Consider the following 21,765-nt stretch of genomic DNA (forward strand, 5'->3'; position numbering starts at 1 on the left):
ACTCTATGGTAGAATGTATAATGCGATGGCCCTCAATCCCACTAAAACCCTTTATGTGGAATTTAGACGACTCCTTATTAATGGACCCATTACTAGTAGAAAAGATCTCTATGCAATTAGATGTATATTTTTCCATAAATAACACCCCCGATATGAAAACAACAACGATCTGGGAAACACATAAAGCTTATATTAGAGGGGAACTCATTAAATTGAAATCTCAAAAACGTAAACAATCTGCAAGCATATATAATGCCTTAGCCCAAGAAGTAATAGAAGCAGATTTTCTGCTGAAACACCATCCCTTAGACCAGTCCTTACGGGATGCATTAAAAGACAAGCGTAATAAGCTAAAAAACCACCTTCAACTTGAAACCCCAAAACATCAATTATATCTAAAACAGAAATATTATGGAGAAGGGAATAAAACTATAAAGTTCTAAAAGATCATATTTTATTGGAAACCAAATGAAAAAAAAAGTGGATAAAAACAAAGTGAACATAAAATCCAGTTGTACCTATATTTCACAACCTCCCTAAGGTACATAAATCCTTGGAGGTGGTGAAAGGGAGACCTATAGTCTCGGGTATTGGATCTTTATTTGAACAGCTATCCAGTTGGATTGACTCCCTCCTCCAGCCCATTGTCCTACAGATCCCTTCTTATTTACGTGACACCAAGCACCTTCTCAATTGTCTTAAACAAGTGGCTTGGAATAAAGATTGCTCTTGGCTGACAATTGACGTGGTTGGTTTGTACTCAGCCATTCCGCATGACCAAGGGCTTGAGGCAGTAAGATCTCTTTTAGATCAACTGAGTGGTTATGATGATACTCTTAAAGAGTTTATAATTAAAGCATTAGACTTTCTCTTACATCATAATTATTTTAAATTTGAGAATGAGTATTTCCTCCAGAGACGTGGGACCGCCATGGGTGCTAAATTTGCACCATCATATGCGAACATTTTTATGGCTTGGTGGGAGCGGTCCCACGTCTATGGAGAGGAAAACCCATATCGTAATTGCATCAGCACCTATAAAAGATACATTGATGATCTTTTGATCATCTGGACTGGCACAGAAGATCAGAAATCTGATTTTGTGTCCTTCATCAATCAGAATGAAGCAGGATTGGAATTTACTTTTCAATCAGATACCAACCTGACTACATATCTAGATCTAACCCTAATAGGTGATGTTGAAAAGGGTCAGGTGGTAACCAATCTTTATCGTAAACCTATCTCATGCAATAAAAGCACATTATATGCACGTAGGGAAGAGGGAGGTCTTGGGGTCCCTAATTTACAGGTGTATAAATGGGCAATATCACTAAATAAAGTTATAGAGTGGTGCAGGCAGGGCCAGTATTCCTATTAAAGAAATATACAGTTAGAAACACATTTGTTACATGCTACTCATATTGGGAGGCTGTGTTGGTCTCCTCATCAAATAACTAGATCCCTGCTTGATCCATTCCCAAGCATCAAGACAGTCTGGCTAGATTGGATCACCTTACGAGATAAATACCCCCTGATCTCTACACCATATTCCCCCTTGACTACTCTTTTTTTAAATAAGGATCTCCACCTTGAAACCCAAAGACATAGGAAACAGACCCAGCATTCCACAAATATGTCAGATTATCTACCTGTGCACGAGTTGGTTGAGAATGGTAGCTTGGCCAAGACAAATGCTAATTGATAAGGGATTAACCCACTGACTCATGGTTTCTTTACCACCAAATCAGACATTTACATACACATAAACGACAGACATGTTGCGTCAGTCAACACCATTTGAAACCTTGTGCCGCATGCAAAACCAGCCGAAAAGTGATTTTTTTGAGCTTGTTCACCCCCTGTACCCAGCTATACCTCAAAGTGGGAAAAAACAGAATTTATGTTTACCTGATAAATTACTTTCTCCAACGGTGTGTCCGGTCCACGGCGTCATCCTTACTTGTGGGATATTCTCTTCCCCAACAGGAAATGGCAAAGAGCCCAGCAAAGCTGGTCACATGATCCCTCCTAGGCTCCGCCTACCCCAGTCATTCGACCGACGTTAAGGAGGAATATTTGCATAGGAGAAACCATATGATACCGTGGTGACTGTAGTTAAAGAAAATAAATTATCAGACCTGATTAAAAAACCAGGGCGGGCCGTGGACCGGACACACCGTTGGAGAAAGTAATTTATCAGGTAAACATAAATTCTGTTTTCTCCAACATAGGTGTGTCCGGTCCACGGCGTCATCCTTACTTGTGGGAACCAATACCAAAGCTTTAGGACACGGATGAAGGGAGGGAGCAAATCAGGTCACCTAAATGGAAGGCACCACGGCTTGCAAAACCTTTCTCCCAAAAACAGCCTCAGAAGAAGCAAAAGTATCAAACTTGTAAAATTTGGTAAAAGTGTGCAGTGAAGACCAAGTCGCTGCCCTACATATCTGATCAACAGAAGCCTCGTTCTTGAAGGCCCATGTGGAAGCCACAGCCCTAGTGGAATGAGCTGTGATTCTTTCAGGAGGCTGCCGTCCGGCAGTCTCGTAAGCCAATCTGATGATGCTCTTAATCCAAAAAGAGAGAGAGGTAGAAGTTGCTTTTTGACCTCTCCTTTTACCAGAATAAACAACAAACAAGGAAGATGTTTGTCTAAAATCCTTTGTAGCATCTAAATAGAATTTTAGAGCGCGAACAACATCCAAATTGTGCAACAAACGTTCCTTCTTCGAAACTGGTTTCGGACACAAAGAAGGTACGACTATCTCCTGGTTAATGTTTTTGTTAGAAACAACTTTTGGAAGAAAACCAGGTTTAGTACGTAAAACCACCTTATCTGCATGGAACACCAGATAAGGAGGAGAACACTGCAGAGCAGATAATTCTGAAACTCTTCTAGCAGAAGAAATTGCAACCAAAAACAAAACTTTCCAAGATAATAACTTAATATCAACGGAATGTAAGGGTTCAAACGGAACCCCCTGAAGAACTGAAAGAACTAAGTTGAGACTCCAAGGAGGAGTCAAAGGTTTGTAAACAGGCTTGATTCTAACCAGAGCCTGAACAAAGGCTTGAACATCTGGCACAGCTGCCAGTTTTTTGTGAAGTAACACAGACAAGGCAGAAATCTGTCCCTTCAAGGAACTTGCAGATAATCCTTTCTCCAATCCTTCTTGAAGAAAGGATAGAATCTTAGGAATCTTTACCTTGTCCCAAGGGAATCCTTTAGATTCACACCAACAGATATATTTTTTCCATATTTTGTGGTAAATTTTTCTAGTTACAGGCTTTCTGGCCTGAACAAGAGTATCAATAACAGAATCTGAGAACCCTCGTTTTGATAAGATCAAGCGTTCAATCTCCAAGCAGTCAGCTGGAGTGAGACCAGATTCGGATGTTCGAACGGACCTTGAACAAGAAGGTCTCGTCTCAAAGGTAGCTTCCATGGTGGAGCCGATGACATATTCACCAGATCTGCATACCAAGTCCTGCGTGGCCACGCAGGAGCTATCAAGATCACAGACGCCCTCTCCTGATTGATCCTGGCTACCAGCCTGGGGATGAGAGGAAACGGCGGGAATACATAAGCTAGTTTGAAGGTCCAAGGTGCTACTAGTGCATCTACTAGAGTCGCCTTGGGATCCCTGGATCTGGACCCGTAGCAAGGAACCTTGAAGTTCTGCCGAGAGGCCATCAGATCCATGTCTGGAATGCCCCACAGTTGAGTAATTTGGGCAAAGATTTCCGGATGGAGTTCCCACTCCCCCGGATGTAATGTCTGACGACTCAGAAAATCCGCTTCCCAATTTTCCACTCCTGGGATGTGGATTGCAGACAGGTGGCAGGAGTGAGTCTCCGCCCATTGAATGATTTTGGTCACTTCTTCCATCGCCAGGGAACTCCTTGTTCCCCCCTGATGGTTGATGTACGCAACAGTCGTCATGTTGTCTGATTGAAACCGTATGAACTTGGCCTTTGCTAGCTGAGGCCAAGCCTTGAGAGCATTGAATATCGCTCTCAGTTCCAGAATATTTATCGGTAGAAGAGATTCTTCCCGAGACCAAAGACCCTGAGCTTTCAGGGATCCCCAGACCGCGCCCCAGCCCATCAGACTGGCGTCGGTCGTGACAATGACCCACTCTGGTCTGCGGAAGGTCATCCCTTGTGACAGGTTGTCCAGGGACAGCCACCAACGGAGTGAGTCTCTGGTCCTCTGATTTACTTGTATCTTCGGAGACAAGTCTGTATAGTCCCCATTCCACTGACTGAGCATGCACAGTTGTAATGGTCTTAGATGAATGCGCGCAAAAGGAACTATGTCCATTGCCGCTACCATCAAACCTATTACTTCCATGCACTGCGCTATGGAAGGAAGAGGAACGGAATGAAGTGTTTGACAAGAGTTTAGAAGTTTTGTTTTTCTGGCCTCTGTCAGAAAAATCCTCAGTTCTAAGGAGTCTATTATTGTTCCCAAGAAGGGAACCCTTGTCGACGGAGATAAAGAACTCTTTTCCACGTTCACTTTCCATCCGTGAGATCTGAGAAAGGCCAGGACTATGTCCGTGTGAGCCTTTGCTTGAGGAAGGGACGACGCTTGAATCAGAATGTCGTCCAAGTAAGGTACTACTGCAATGCCCCTTGGTCTTAGCACCGCTAGAAGGGACCCTAGTACCTTTGTGAAAATCCTTGGAGCAGTGGCTAATCCGAAAGGAAGCGCCACGAACTGGTAATGTTTGTCCAGGAATGCGAACCTTAGGAACCGATGATGTTCCTTGTGGATAAGAATATGTAGATACGCATCCTTTAAATCCACCGTGGTCATGAATTGACCTTCCTGGATGGAAGGAAGAATTGTTCGAATGGTTTCCATTTTGAACGATGGAACCTTGAGAAACTTGTTTAAGATCTTGAGATCTAAGATTGGTCTGAACGTTCCCTCTTTTTTGGGAACTATGAACAGATTGGAGTAGAACCCCATCCCTTGTTCTCCTAATGGAACAGGATGAATCACTCCCATTTTTAACAGGTCTTCTACGCAATGTAAGAATGCCTGTCTCTTTATGTGGTCTGAAGACAATTGAGACCTGTGGAACCTCCCCCTTGGGGGAATCCCCTTGAATTCCAGAAGATAACCTTGGGAGACTATTTCTAGTGCCCAAGGATCCAGAACATCTCTTGCCCAAGCCTGAGCGAAGAGAGAGAGTCTGCCCCCCACCAGATCCGGTCCCGGATCGGGGGCCAACATTTCATGCTGTCTTGGTAGCAGTGGCAGGTTTCTTGGCCTGCTTACCCTTGTTCCAGCCTTGCGTTGGTCTCCAGGCTGGCTTGGCTTGAGAAGTATTACCCTCTTGCTTAGAGGACGTAGCACTTGGGGCTGGTCCGTTTCTACGAAAGGGACGAAAATTAGGTTTATTTTTGGCCTTGAAAGACCTATCCTGAGGAAGGGCGTGGCCCTTACCCCCAGTGATATCAGAGATAATCTCTTTCAAGTCAGGGCCAAACAGCGTTTTCCCCTTGAAAGGAATGTTAAGGAGTTTGTTCTTGGAAGACGCATCCGCTGACCAAGATTTCAACCAAAGCGCTCTACGCGCCACAATAGCAAACCCAGAATTCTTCGCCGCTAACCTAGCCAATTGCAAAGTGGCGTCTAGGGTGAAAGAATTAGCCAATTTGAGAGCACGGATTCTGTCCATAATCTCCTCATAAGGAGGAGAATCACTATCGATCGCCTTTACTAGCTCATCGAACCAGAAACACGCGGCTGTAGTGACAGGGACAATGCATGAAATTGGTTGTAGAAGGTAACCTTGCTGAACAAACATCTTTTTAAGCAAACCTTCTAATTTTTTATCCATAGGATCTTTGAAAGCACAACTATCTTCTATGGGTATAGTGGTGCGTTTGTTTAAAGTAGAAACCGCTCCCTCGACCTTGGGGACAGTCTGCCATAAGTCCTTTCTAGGGTCGACCATAGGAAACAATTTTTTAAATATGGGGGGAGGGACGAAAGGTATACCGGGCCTTTCCCATTCTTTATTTACAATGTCCGCCACCCGCTTGGGTATAGGAAAAGCTTCTGGGAGCCCCGGGACCTCTAGGAACTTGTCCATTTTACATAGTTTCTCTGGGATGATCAACTTCTCACAATCATCCAGAGTGGATAATACCTCCTTAAGCAGAGCGCGGAGATGTTCCAACTTAAATTTAAATGTAATCACATCGGGTTCAGCTTGTTGAGAAATTTTCCCTGAATCTGAAATTTCTCCCTCAGACAAAACCTCCCTGGCCCCCTCAGACTGGTGTAGGGGCATTTCAGAACCATTATCATCAGCGTCCTCATGCTCTTCAGTATCTAAAACAGAGCAGTCGCGCTTACGCTGATAAGTGGGCATTTTGGCTAAAATGTTTTTGATAGAATTATCCATTACAGCCGTTAATTGTTGCATAGTAAGGAGTATTGGCGCGCTAGATGTACTAGGGGCCTCCTGAGTGGGCAAGACTCGTGTAGACGAAGGAGGGAATGATGCAGTACCATGCTTACTCCCCTCACTTGAGGAATCATCTTGGGCATCATTTTCAGTGTCACATAAATCACATTTATTTAAATGAGAAGGAACCTTGGCTTCCCCACATTCAGAACACAGTCTATCTGGTAGTTCAGACATGTTAAACAGGCATAAACTTGATAACAAAGTACAAAAAACGTTTTAAAATAAAACCGTTACTGTCACTTTAAATTTTAAACTGAACACACTTTATTACTGCAATTGCGAAAAAGTATGAAGGAATTGTTCAAAATTCACCAAAATTTCACCACAGTGTCTTAAAGCCTTAAAAGTATTGCACACCAAATTTGGAAGCTTTAACCCTTAAAATAACGGAACCGGAGCCGTTTTTAACTTTAACCCCTTTACAGTCCCTGGTATCTGCTTTGCTGAGACCCAACCAAGCCCAAAGGGGAATACGATACCAAATGACGCCTTCAGAAAGTCTTTTCTATGTATCAGAGCTCCTCACACATGCGACTGCATGTCATGCTGCTCAAAAACAAGTGCGCAATACCGGCGCGAAAATGAGGCTCTGCCTATGATTAGGGAAAGCCCCTAGAGAATAAGGTGTCTAAAACAGTGCCTGCCGATATTATTTAACAAAAATACCCAGATTAAATGATTCCTCAAGGCTAAATATGTGTAATATATGAATCGATTTAGCCCAGAAAATGTCTACAGTCTTAATAAGCCCATGTGAAGCCCTTATTTACTGTCTGAATAAAAATGGCTTACCGGATCCCATAGGGAAAATGACAGCTTCCAGCATTACATCGTCTTGTTAGAATGTGTCATACCTCAAGCAGCAAAAGACTGCTCACTGTTCCCCCAACTGAAGTTAATTCCTCTCAACAGTCCTGTGTGGAACAGCCGTGGATTTTAGTAACGGTTGCTAAAATCATTTTCCTCATACAAACAGAAATCTTCATCTCTTTTCTGTTTCAGAGTAAATAGTACATACCAGCACTATTTTAAAATAACAAACTCTTGATTGAATAATAAAAACTACAGTTAAACACTAAAAAACTCTAAGCCATCTCCGTGGAGATGTTGCCTGTACAACGGCAAAGAGAATGACTGGGGTAGGCGGAGCCTAGGAGGGATCATGTGACCAGCTTTGCTGGGCTCTTTGCCATTTCCTGTTGGGGAAGAGAATATCCCACAAGTAAGGATGACGCCGTGGACCGGACACACCTATGTTGGAGAAAGAAATGAACAAACAAATCCCCCAAAAATATGGTCAAATTGGTTCAAAATGACGGCTAAATCTGCCCGTTCAGCAGCTGCCTTAGAAACTAACACAAAAATCCTTACTAGGTGGTACTTAAAGGGACAGTCAACCCAAAAATTACTTTAACTTATTTAGATTAGTTAAATAACGATCTTTACAGTAAACTGTAGCCAAATTTTTATCTAAATAAACTTTGGCAGAAAATAAACTTACTGATCTCATCTTGCCTTTTTGAAATGGCCGCCTGACCCCTCCTCCTCTGACGTCTCCCAAAACCTTGCACTAACAGGATCCTTTTCTTTTTTCTCGACCCTGCGCGCTCCTTCAATTTCAGCTCTCTAGCAGCTGTTCATACCCGGCACTCACTGCCTCTCATCCATGCTGTGCGCTGTGTGTTACAGAGAATGAGAGGCAGAGAGTGCCGGGCAGGCGGCGGTGTGATGGTATATACAAATAATAGATACATTTAGTAATCAGCACTTTTAAGACATACTACCACTGTTTAAGCTTTTATATGGCAGAAACCAGTAGTATGCAAAGACAGAATTAGAAAGCTTACTCGCAAGATGGTGCTTCTAAAGTAGCGGCTCTCCAGATAGTATGGAAGGTTGAATCCGGTGCAGCGTTTTTAATTAAAGTTATATTATACACACAATCTGACTGAGCTAAATCCTCTTTCTTTCCTGGTATCGGAGGTGAAGACTAACAGTGTACTTGTGTGACGGGGAGCATAATGCAGATACATTACAATCTTTTGAGCTTATGCACAAATCTGTATTTTATATTTTAAATTATTTTAAAACCTTTACAAAAAGAAAGGCCAGTAAACGATGTTTGCACGGTTTAGCTAAGCAACAGTACTGACTTTTTATTTAAATAATGCTGCAAACATGCTTGTCATCCTGTGGTGGGAAAGTGATCTGTATGCTGGTGCTATAAGAAAAGCCCGTACCTGATACTGACATGAGACAAAGGTATCACTTTCCTGAATGGGTCAGGCACTTAGGCAGAAATACATTTGCGCCCGGTGTCCCACTGATTGCTTGCAGTGCACGCTGTTGATGGAGGCTCGCAACTTGAATATCAGCAGCTACTTGGGGTGCTGATATTTCCGGAGCAGACATGTAGCCAAATCTCAGAACATTTATCTAATGCGAGTGTGATCGCACAGTTCTGGGACACCGGGCTCAAACTTATTTCTGCCTAAGTGCCTATTATGCTGGCGATCAGCTTTTCTAAGGCGCCCGGTGTCCCAGAACTGTGCGATCACACTCGCATTAGATAAATGTTCTAAGATTTGGCTACATGTCTGCTCCGGAAATATCAGCACCCCAAGTAGCTGCTGATATTAAAGTTGCGAGCCTCCATCAACAGCGTGCACTGCAAGCAATCAGTGGGACACCGGGCGCAAATGTATTTCTGCCTAAGTGCCTGACCCATTCAGGAAAGTGATACCTTTGTCTCATGTCAGTATCAGGTACGGGCTTTTCTTATAGCACCAGCATACAGAGCACTTTCCCACCACAGGATGACAAGCATGTTTGCAGCATTATTTAAATAAAAAGTCAGTACTGTTGCTTAGCTAAACCGTGCAAACATCATTTACTGGCCTTTCTTTTTTTAAAGGTTTTAAAATAATTTAAAATATAAAATACAATTTTGTGCATAAGCTCAAAAGATTGTAATGTATCTGCATTATGCTCCCCGTTACACAAGTACACTGTTAGTCTTCACCTCCGATACCAGGAAAGAAAGAGGATTTAGCTCAGTCAGATTGTGTGTATAATATAACTTTAATTAAAAACGCTGCACCGGATTCAACCTTCAATACTATCTGGAGAGCCGCTACTTTAGAAGCACCATCTTGCGAGTAAGCTTTCTAATTCTGTCTTTGCATACTACTGGTTTCTGCCATATAAAAGCTTAAACAGTGGTAGTATGTCTTAAAAGTGCTGATTACTAAATGTATCTATTATTTGTATATACCATCACACCGCCGCCTGCCCGGCACTCTCTGCCTCTCATTCTCTGTAACACACAGCGCACAGCATGGATGAGAGGCAGTGAGTGCCGGGTATGAACAGCTGCTAGAGAGCTGAAATTGCAGGAGTGCGCAGGGTCGAGAAAAAAGAAAAGGATCCTGTTAGTGCAAGGTTTTGGGAGACGTCAGAGGAGGAGGGGTCAGGCGGCCATTTCAAAAAGGCAAGATGAGATCAGTAAGTTTATTTTCTGCCAAAGTTTATTTAGATAAAAATTTGGCTACAGTTTACTGTAAAGATCGTTATTTAACTAATCTAAATAAGTTAAAGTAATTTTTGGGTTGACTGTCCCTTTAACACCAAATAGGCTGAAACACGTTCCAACGCCAATGGTAAATGCTGGCGGGGATGTGACCAGGAGGGCACAATGTGGCACATTTGGGAGTGCAATAAGCTATGTCCCTTTTGGGAAGAGATACATAAACAAATATGCAAAGCAATTGGCCTGCAGTTAGATATGACTCCAGATAGATTTCTCTTCAATGCGTACACAGACATACCTTGTAAAATTAGAAGATGCCTTTCTCAGATAATGATCAATGCAGCCAAGCGCCTAATCCCTATAAACTGGAAGTCCACGCATTTCCCATCCCTTCTGGAGTGGTTAGCTGCAGTAAAGAACACACTGATATTGGAAAGACTCCACTATTTTAAAACAAACCAAATGCCTTTTTATCATGACATGCTCTTTCTATGGGAACAATACTCACATGTTATCTAAGGGTTAGTTGTCGGGTTGAAGGAACCACATGGGTATCTGCACCACAACACAAAAACACACATTGCAATAAAGTGAATGAAAAATATGTTGGCAGGTTAATAAGGCTTCCTACCATCTTTTTTATGTATTTACCCTTGGATTATTCTGTTTCTTTTAGATTAGCATTTTCCTTTCTTGTCACTTTAAGTTTTGACTTCTAGTTTTGAAAAAAAAATATTTTGTTTTGTTTCTTATTTGATGTTTATATCGCAGCTGGTAACCTCCCTGGTTACGTGTTATACATGTAAGACGATACCGGACTTTTATTTATCAAACAGCTGAATATACCTGGCTTGAATTTATGCAGGCCAGAGATGAACTGGCAGTCAGAGACTTAAACTTTCCATCCTCAGAAGGTTAATCAATATAAAGAGTATAATGTAAAATGTAATCTATATTTTCTGAACCTGTGAGTTCTCTTCAGCTATTGTACTTGTAACATTTCTTCTTTTGAAAATTCAATAAACATTAAGAAATAAAAAAAATTAAAAAAAAAAACGTTACGGGGCGCGATCCGATATCGATCGCAGTTTGCGGCGCAAGCGAGGAGACCGGCGTCGCCCGCAGTTTCAGCTCGCAACTCGAGCCATCCCATATAAGTCGCCGTCAGATGCTAACGTGCCGTAAGTCTCACAAACCAGCGATGTCCAGAAATCAGCGTAAGTACAAATTTCTGGCGTCGCCAGTGACTTGCGGCACGTTAGAATCTGCCGGCGCCTATAAAACCTGACTAAAGTTTAAAACACCCGCACTGTCTAACACGCCTCCCTAACATAGCCCGCACTGTCTAACACGCCTCCCTAACATAGCCCGCACTGTCTAACCCTCTATCCGCTATCCCCCCTCACTATCCTAACAATAAAAAAGCTATTAACCCCTAAACCGCCGCTCCTTTACCCCGCCGCAACCTAATAAAGTTATTAACCCCAAACCCCCGCTCCCGTACCCCGCCGCCAGCTATATTATATCTATAACCCCCTAAAGTGAGCCCCTAACACCGCCGCCATCTATATTAAAATTATTAACCCCTAATGTAAGCCCCTTACACCGCCGCCATCTCTATTAAAATGATTAACCCCTAATTTAATCTACCTACCCTGCCGCCAGCTATATTATCTATATTAACCCTAAGTATATTATAGTTAATATAGGTATTACATTATATATATTAACTATATTAACCCTAATTATATTAGGGTTAATATAGTTACTATAGTATTTATATTAACTATATTAACTCTATCTAACCCTAACTAAATTTATATTAAATTAATCTAATTAATTTATAAACTAAAATATTCCTATTTAAATCTAAATACTTACCTATAAAATAAACCCTAAGATAGCTACAATATAATTAATAATTACATTGTAGCTATGTTAGGGTTAATATTTATTTTACAGGTAAATTGTTAATTATTTTAACTAGGTATAATAGATATTAAATAGTTATTAACTATTTAATATCTACCTAGTTAAAATAATTACCCAATTACCTGTAAAATAAATCCTAACCTAAGTTATAAATACACCTACACTATCAATAAATTAAATAAACTACAAACATCTATCTAAAAATACAATTAAATTAACTAAACTAAATTACAAAAAAAAACAAACACTAAATTACAAAAAATAAAAAAAAGATTACAAGATTTTTAAGCTAATTACACCTATTCTAAGCCCCCTAATAAAATAATAAACCCCCAAAATAAAAAAAATTCCCTGCCCTATTCTAAATTAAACAAATTTCAAAGCTCTTTACCTTACCAGCCCTTAAAAGGGCCTTTTGTGGGGCATGCCCCAAAGAATTCAGCTCTTTTGCATTCAACAAATACAATCCCCCCCCCCATTACAACCCACCACCCACATACCCCTATTCTAAACCCACCCAAACCCCCCTTAAAAAAGCCTAACACTACCCCCCTGAAGATCTCCCTACCTTGTCTTCACCACACCGGGCCGAACTCCTGATCCGATACGGGCGATGTCGTCCTCCAAGCGGCAAAGAAGAATTCTTCCTCCGGCGATGTCATCCTCCAAGCGGCAAAGAAGAATTCTTCCTCCGGCGACGTCTTCCTCCAAGCGGCAGCAAAGTCTTCATTCTTCCGGCGCATCTTCAATCTTCTTTCTTCGCTCCGCCGCCGCGGAGCATCCATCCCGGCCGACTGCTGAACTTGGAATGAGGTACCTTCGCCGAATTCCGATTGGCTGATAGGATTCTATCAGCCAATCGGAATTAAGTTAAAAAAATCTGATTGGCTGATTGAATCAGCCAATCAGATTCAAGTTCAATCCGATTGGCTGATCCAATCAGATTGAGCTTGCATTCTATTGGCTGTTCTGATCAGCCAATAGAATGCGAGCTCAATCTGATTGGCTGATTGGATCAGCCAATCGGATTGAACTTGATTCTGATTGGCTGATTCAATCAGCCAATCAGATTTTTTTAACTTAATTCCGATTGGCTGATAGAATCCTATCAGCCAATCGGAATTCGGCGGACGCCATCTTGGATGACGTCATTTAAAAGGTACCTCATTCCAAGTTCAGCAGTCGGCCGGGATGGATGCTCCGCGGCGGCGGAGCGAAGAAAGAAGATTGAAGATGCCGCCGGAAGAATGAAGACTTTGCTGCCGCTTGGAGGAAGACGTCGCCGGAGGAAGAATTCTTCTTTGCCGCTTGGAGGACGACATCGCCCGGATCGGATCAGGAGTTCGGCCCGGTGTGGTGAAGACAAGGTAGGGAGATCTTCAGGGGGGTAGTGTTAGGCTTTTTTAAGGGGGGTTTGGGTGGGTTTAGAATAGGGGTATGTGGGTGGTGGGTTGTAATGGGGGGGGGGATTGTATTTGTTGAATGCAAAAGAGCTGAATTCTTTGGGGCATGCCCCACAAAAGGCCCTTTTAAGGGCTGGTAAGGTAAAGAGCTTTGAAATTTGTTTAATTTAGAATAGGGCAGGGAATTTTTTTTATTTTGGGGGTTTATTATTTTATTAGGGGGCTTAGAATAGGTGTAATTAGCTTAAAAATCTTGTAATCTTTTTTTTATTTTTTGTAATTTAGTGTTCGTTTGTTTTTGTAATTTAGTTTAGTTAATTTAATTGTATTTTTAGATAGATGTTTGTAGTTTATTTAATTTATTGATAGTGTAGGTGTATTTATAACTTAGGTTAGGATTTATTTTACAGGTAATTGGGTAATTATTTTAACTAGGTAGATATTAAATAGTTAATAACTATTTAATATCTATTATACCTAGTTAAAATAATTAACAATTTACCTGTAAAATAAATATTAACCCTAACATAGCTACAATGTAATTATTAATTATATTGTAGCTATCTTAGGGTTTATTTTATAGGTAAGTATTTAGATTTAAATAGGAATATTTTAGTTTATAAATTAATTAGATTAATTTAATATAAATATAGTTAGGGGTGTTAGTGTTAGATAGAGTTAATATAGTTAATATAAATACTATAGTAACTATATTAACCCTAATATAATTAGGGTTAATATATATAATGTAATACCTATATTAACTATAATATACTTAGGGTTAATATAGATAATATAGCTGGCGGCGGGGTAGGTAGATTAAATTAGGGGTTAATCATTTTAATAGAGATGGCGGCAGTGTAAGGGGCTTACATTAGGGGTTAACAATATTAATATAGCTGGCGGCGGTATAGGGGGATTAGATTAGGGGTTAATAATTTTTATATAGGTGGCGGCGGTGTAAGGGGTCAGATTAGGGGATAGATAAGGTAGATGGCGGCGGTTTTAGAGGCTCACAGTAGGGGGTTAGTTTATGTAGATGGCGGCGGGGTCCGGGAGCGGCGGTTTAGGGGGTAATAACTTTATTAGGGATTTCGGGGGGGATCGCGGTTGACAGGGAGATAGACATTGCGCATGCGTTAGGTGTTAGGTTTATTTTCTAGTTAGTTTAGGGAGTTACGGGGCTCCAATAGTCAGCGTAAGGCTTCTTACGGCTGCTTTTTGTGGCGAGGTGAAAATGGAGTAAGTTTTCTCCATTTTCGCCACGTAAGTCCTTACGCTGCATATTGGATACCAAACTGCGCGGGTTTGGTATACCTGCCTATGGCCCAAAAAACTGCGGGCGACGGCAGAAATATACGCGCGTAACTTCTAGCTTACGCCGTATATAGGATACCAAATCCGCGCAATTATTGGCGTCGCCGGCTTTTGCGGGCGACGATTTTTATCGGATCGACCCCACGGTCTTTAAATTTTAAAAAGTAACTTTTTATTTCTGTGTGCAGAGGTAAGCTAAATTAGCATGCAAACCATTGCAGAATTTAATTCTTTGTTCACATATATCGCCATGACATTAAAGTGATGTCTTGTGCAGCAATTCCAGATGGGAATTGCGAGGTACCGCAGGGCACTACATGTGTGATAGAAAATTTAATGTACACTTCCTTAATCAATCTGCCTCACATATGGCAGAATAATTAAATAAGAAGCGATATATTGCGGAGCAATTCCAGATGGAATTTGCGGGGAACCGCAGGGCACTGCATGTGTGTTATCAAATGTAATGTACACTCAATCAATCTGACACACATATGACAGAATAATTGATAAAGACTTAACCCGTTAATAAAAATCAACATATAGCAAGCGTTACTGTCTCTTTAAATGTTAAAGAGTCACTTCTTTATTTTTATGATGTCAGAAATGATTGAATAAGTAGGAGAGGAATTTCGGTATTGCCTAACTCTCTCTACACCTCAGTTTGACCCAGCCTCTCTACACCAATCCTGCCCTAGCTATAGCGCTGTCTTAAGTGCAAGAACTGCGACAAGCATTGCTCCGTTTCTTCCGATAACCGGAAGTGATAGGAAGTGCCCTCTGCAAGGCGCACATTCTAAACTTAAATTCCTCCACTCCTTGCGATTTTCAGAAGTGTAAGGAGGAAGGAGTGTAAAACCTTGGCGCCCTTTATAAGCTCCGCCCCTCGTGGGCGTTTCACAAGTCATCTCCCGGTCGCCATTGTTTAAGTAAAGGCACCGGGAGTAACAGGATAAAATTTGTCAACTTGAAATAAAAGCTGCTCAGTCTGCTATCTCTAAGAATAGTCACCGGGAGCAAGAGAACAGACTGAACAGCTTCAGTTTCAACAGCTGTTCAGTCCGATAGTTCTATATGACAGAGAAACCTCTTAGAGCACATACTCTGACACACTCAATTTAATCTCACGGTCGGGCTCTATTATTAAAGGAGACCGCCAGGAGATGACACATGTCACTCAGCGCCTGCGTTCTAGCTGCCATAACGTCTCCCGATAGACTAGGAGAATCTGAGCCCAAGTTCAATAAGGCCTAAATTAATAAAGTGCCCAAACTTTTTCTGAGATCCTTCTATCCCCAGAAATAAAGTCAGCACTTACCTCATCTTCTGCCTGGCAGCAAGGCAGTTCCCAGTTTAGGAGGTCCTCTCCGTCCCATGGCACCTGTAAATAAACGAAAATCCTGAATAAAATCCCTCAGGTTTTCTTGGTAAGGGCAGCAGAATATGGGATTCACAGTGAGAATTATGTCCCACAAGTTCCCATTTGCTTTAAAGCCACCAAAGCTCTAGTGAAGAGACCAATATGGACTACGGCTACGCCCTAGGACAAAGCAGCACAATCTTGTACTACTTTAAAAATAATATATTCTTGATTGAAGAATCTAATCTAACACCTCACTTTGCCACTTCCTATCACTAACGTAGGCAAAGAGAATGACTGGAGTGGGAGTGAAGGGAGGTGATATTTAACAGCTTTTGCTGTGGTGCTCTTTGCCTCCTCCTGCTGACCAGGAGGTGAATATCCCATTAGTAATTAAGATGATCCGTGGACTCATTGTTTCTTAAAAAAGAAATGATGAAAATGTAAATGTTTCATGTACTTCTTACAAACTTATAGATGTGGGACCAGTTGCAGGATGCTGCTCTGGTATGTAACAATAAGTAATCAAAACGATGTATTAGGTCTCTCTAGACTGTCCCTTTAAGTGTGTGGGCACTGTATGCGGTGTGACATCCGTCTGCTGAAGGTACGATAGTGGCCATATGGTGAGACAAGAGGGAACCCAGTACTGCAGATATACACAGAATGTAACAAGTGTCAAACTTATAATCATTATGCACGGTCACGTTTATGGCTATACAATCAGTTGTGTATTGTAGTCTTCTCATACTTCTATTATATCATTTATTTCAGTAAAGTCAATTGTAAAAATGGTTACATGTGTGTACAGCTTGTATCACATGGAGAACCTACAGACACACGCGCAATACATGTACCAGCAGCACATATCTCACACACACACGCGCAATACATGTACCAGCAGCACATATCTCACACACACACGCGCAATACATGTACCAGCAGCACATATCTCACACACAGAACCTACAGACACACACGTGCAATACATGTACCAACAACACATATCACACACACACGTGCAATACATGTACCAACAACACATATCACACACACACGTGCAATACATGTACCAACAACACATATCACACACACACACGTGCAATACATGTACCAACAACACATATCACACACACACGTGCAATACATGTACCAACAACACATATCACACACACACGTGCAATACATGTACCAACAACACATATCACACACGTGCAATACATGTACCAACAACACATATCACACACGTGCAATACATGTACCAACAACACATATCACACACACACACACACACACGTGCAATACATGTACCAACAACACATATCACACACACACACACACACACGTGCAATACATGTACCAACAACACATACAGGTATACCCCACTCATACAGCGGGTTAGGGACCGGAGCCCCGCTGTAAAGTGAAAACCGCCTTAAAGTGAAACAAGGCAGTTTTAGAATTTTATTCACTTGCCAGTGTGTTTAAAGACTTTAAAAAATGTTTAAACTAACATATATTAGGGTTGCAGTAGTGCTACAATTAGTTTAACACTAGCACAGCACAGTATTCAATTAGTATTCAATAAATACTGTACCTGTAAAATAGTGACAATTACTGTAGTAAAATTTGCCAGACTATAGCACTGAGACACAGATTGCACTGTAATGCTGTAAACAGAGTGAACTAAGCATAACAAAATGGTGCCAGTCCCTTTTCTTGCAATCTCACAATGATTACAGCACTGTTTTAAAATCCTTGGAGGCTGAACTTCAGCTCCACAGAGCGCTGTATTAGCGAATCGCTGTAAAGTGAAGCGCTGTAAAGTGAGGTATACCTGTATCACACACACGTGCAATACATGTACCAACAACACATATCACACACACACACGTGCAATACATGTACCAACAACACATATCACACACACGTGCAATACATGTACTGTTACGGTACCAACTGTGTACCAAGGGTTAACCCCAGATGAACAATGTCCTGCATAGACAATCAGCAATTCACAACCCAGCCAGTTTCAGGTTTAAAACAGAATGACAACTTTATTTGAAGGCAGCACACAGATTTATACAGGTTTTTGACCCCCCCTCAGATGGGGGTTGAAAGAATGTTGTACATTAGATAAAAGGGAGAAGCGCCCTTGACATGATACAATAGAATTATTTTACTTAAATACTTTACTTAGGCAGATAACAACTTAAACACATTTGGCTTGTCTTATCACCTAGCGTCTGTTCTCTGAGGGTGATTAAACAATGGCCTGTTTATTACTTAAATGTAATTATAGCACACAATAGCTGAGGCCAGAAAACCTGTCTTTAGAAATTAGATTCTTAAAGCTAAACACAGTTAACTCTTTCAGTCCTGACAGAAGGGTCTGTCACATAGCTCCCCCCTTGTGGAACACTCCGGCAGACCCGGCTTGACCCTTTTGCGGGTCAACCTGGGGATGACCGGACTAAGGGGTGGTAGGCATGTCAGTTTGCTGGGACAATCCATCTGTATTCCCGTTATGAGAGAGAATCCCTGTCTGTATAAATAAGGGTTCAACCTCTTCAGTGCCCCAACTAGGGCTAAACAGTCCTTCAAAATATCATCGGCTTCTTTACGTGGTTTTTGTACCTGCTCTTTATAGGTATCCACAATCCCTTCATACTGACATAGGGTGCCCTTGAGTTGCTGCACCTCCCTATGAGCCAGCGTCAGCTTCTCCTCCAGTGTCACTAAGTTTGTCCTTAATGTTTCATGTTCCACTCTCAAGCTGGTGTTTTCTGCAGTCTGTCGGTGCAGCTTGTCTAGCAGAGATTCCTGTTCTAAACGTGCTTTTTCCTCTGCACTCCTCTTCTCTCCCGCTAGCACTGTTACATGATTATTTAACGTGACCATTTTATCCTCTACGTGACTCTTCTCCTTCATCAGCGCATTGTAACGTGACTCCCACATATCAATAGCGGATAGAGATTTACTGAGCTCAGCGTCCTGGGGCTTAGCAGCAGGGGGGTCAGTCTCTGCTGCACGGATCTGAGCACGGGTAGTCACAGGGTTAACATCAGCGGGACCCATGGGAGCATAGGCAGAAACAAGGGGGACCAAGGTATTTCCAAGGAGAACATCAGCTGGTAAATCCTTCATGACCCCCACATTCACAGGTCTAGCGCCCCCTCCCCAATCCAAATGCACCCTGGCAACAGGCAGGCGGAACACAGTGCCCCCTGCTACCCTCACAGCCACAGTGTCTCCTGTGTGCTGTTTCTCAGACACCAAGTTCTTTCTAAGCAAGGTCATGGTAGCACCAGTATCCCGTAGACCACTGACCTCCTTCCCATTCACTTTAACCAGTTGCCGGTTATTCCGGTGGGCAGCTTGCACAAGGTCTGCCTCATGTAGGATGCCCCAGCATTCTTGCGCCTCTACGTAGCGGGCCGCAGGCTGAGGATTACGTGGGATTCCGCTAGCGGGTCTTCTCCAGGACTGTGCTTGGTTCGCTGCGTTTAGGGGACACTCTGGTCTTTTGTGCCCTAGTTGCTTACATCCAAAGCACCGAATAGGTTGTGAGTAGCCCCGCGAATTGAACCAGGCTCTCTGAGGGTAGTTCGTGGCCCGAGACCGTGTGGTATAGCGGTGCGCTGGGGGTTGGTAACTGGCAGGTGCTGGGGTGACTGGGGGTCTGTACTCCACTCTGGCAGGGGGCTTAGTGGTAGCAGTGTCCACTCTGGCAGGGGGCTTAGTGGTAGCAGTGTCCAGTTTGCGGGCATCCGTATACTCATCTGCCAAGCGAGCCGCTTCATGCAGGGTGGAGGGTTTACGGTCCCGAACCCACTCTCGAACTCCTGCGGGTAACTTGTCGAAGCAATGTTCCAACAGGAATAGCTGCAGCACCTCTTCCCCAGATACGGCTTGGCACCCCGCTATCCAGTGAGCTGCTGTGCGGTGCACCTTACATGCCCACTCAAGGTAGGAATCACCAGCCAATTTAACAGTGTCTCTGAACCGCCTCCGGTATGCCTCCGGTGTAACCGCATACCTGGAGAGCAGAGCCTCTTTTACAGTATTATAATCCCCGACTTCCTCATCTGGAATGGCCCGAAAAGCCTCACTGGCCCGGCCGGATAATTTTCCGGATAATATCGTGACCCAGTCCTCTGCGGGTACCTTGTGTAGTGCACATTGCCTCTCAAAATCCGCAAGGTACCCATCAATCTCTCCTTCTGTTTCCAGGAAGTTTTTAAAAGCTGCAAAATTTACTTTTCCCTTTTCCACTGGGGCTTCTGCAGCGCCGCTTTGGCGAAGAAGGTTGGCCTCCACAGCTGCTATGACCCGGTCGATAATTTCGGCAGATGGGTTGGGGCCATAATATGCCAGTCTTATTTTAACCGCCCGATCAAAGCTTGCTTCTTCAGGGGTTCTGTCTGATATGCTGGGCCCATTGGTTCCTTCTGTCCCTGGTACTCTTTCCATCTTAGTCAGTATTGTAATAATCCCCCTCTTCCTGAGGTTACTGGCTTGTGCAGTTGCTCTTCTGGGCGATAAGGTTCATTCCGTCGCTTGCCACCAATGTTACGGTACCAACTGTGTACCAAGGGTTAACCCCAGATGAACAATGTCCTGCATAGACAATCAGCAATTCACAACCCAGCCAGTTTCAGGTTTAAAACAGAATGACAACTTTATTTGAAGGCAGCACACAGATTTATACAGGTTTTTGACCCCCCCTCAGATGGGGGTTGAATGAATGTTGTACATTAGATAAAAGGGAGAAGCGCCCTTGACATGATACAATAGAATTATTTTACTTAAATACTTTACTTAGGCAGATAACAACTTAAACACATTTGGCTTGTCTTATCACCTAGCGTCTGTTCTCTGAGGGTGATTAAACAATGGCCTGTTTATTACTTAAATGTAATTATAGCACACAATAGCTGAGGCCAGAAAACCTGTCTTTAGAAATTAGATTCTTAAAGCTAAACACAGTTAACTCTTTCAGTCCTGACAGAAGGGTCTGTCACATGTACCAACAACACATATCACACACACGTGCAATACATGTACCAACAACACATATCACACACACGTGCAATACATGTACCAACAACACATATCACACACACGTGCAATACATGTACCAACAACACATCACACACACACGTGCAATACATGTACCAGCAGCACATATCTCACAAACACACAGAACCTACAGACACAGGTGCAATACATGTACCAGCACCTCATCTCACACATACAAACACATGCAATACATGTACCAGCAGCACATATCACACACACACACGTGCAATACATGTACTAGCAGCACATATCACACACACACGTGCAATACATGTACCAGCAGCACATATCACACACACACGTGCAATACATGTACTAGCAGTACATATCACACACACGTGCAATACATGTACCAGCAGCACATATCACACACACACGCAATACATGTACTGGCAGCACAAATCTCACACAGAACCTACAGACACACACACGCAATACATGTACCAGCAGCACATATCACAAACACAAAACCTACAGACACACACAAGCAATACATGTACCGGCAGCACAAATCACACACAGAACCTACAGACACACACACATGCAATACATGTACCAGCAGCACATATCGCACACACACGTGCAATACATGTACCAGCAGCACATATCACACACACACGTGCAATACATGTACCAGCAGCACATATCACA

This window comes from Bombina bombina, chromosome 7, assembly GCF_027579735.1.
Source record: "Bombina bombina isolate aBomBom1 chromosome 7, aBomBom1.pri, whole genome shotgun sequence".
NCBI classification, from domain to species: Eukaryota; Metazoa; Chordata; class Amphibia; order Anura; family Bombinatoridae; genus Bombina; species Bombina bombina.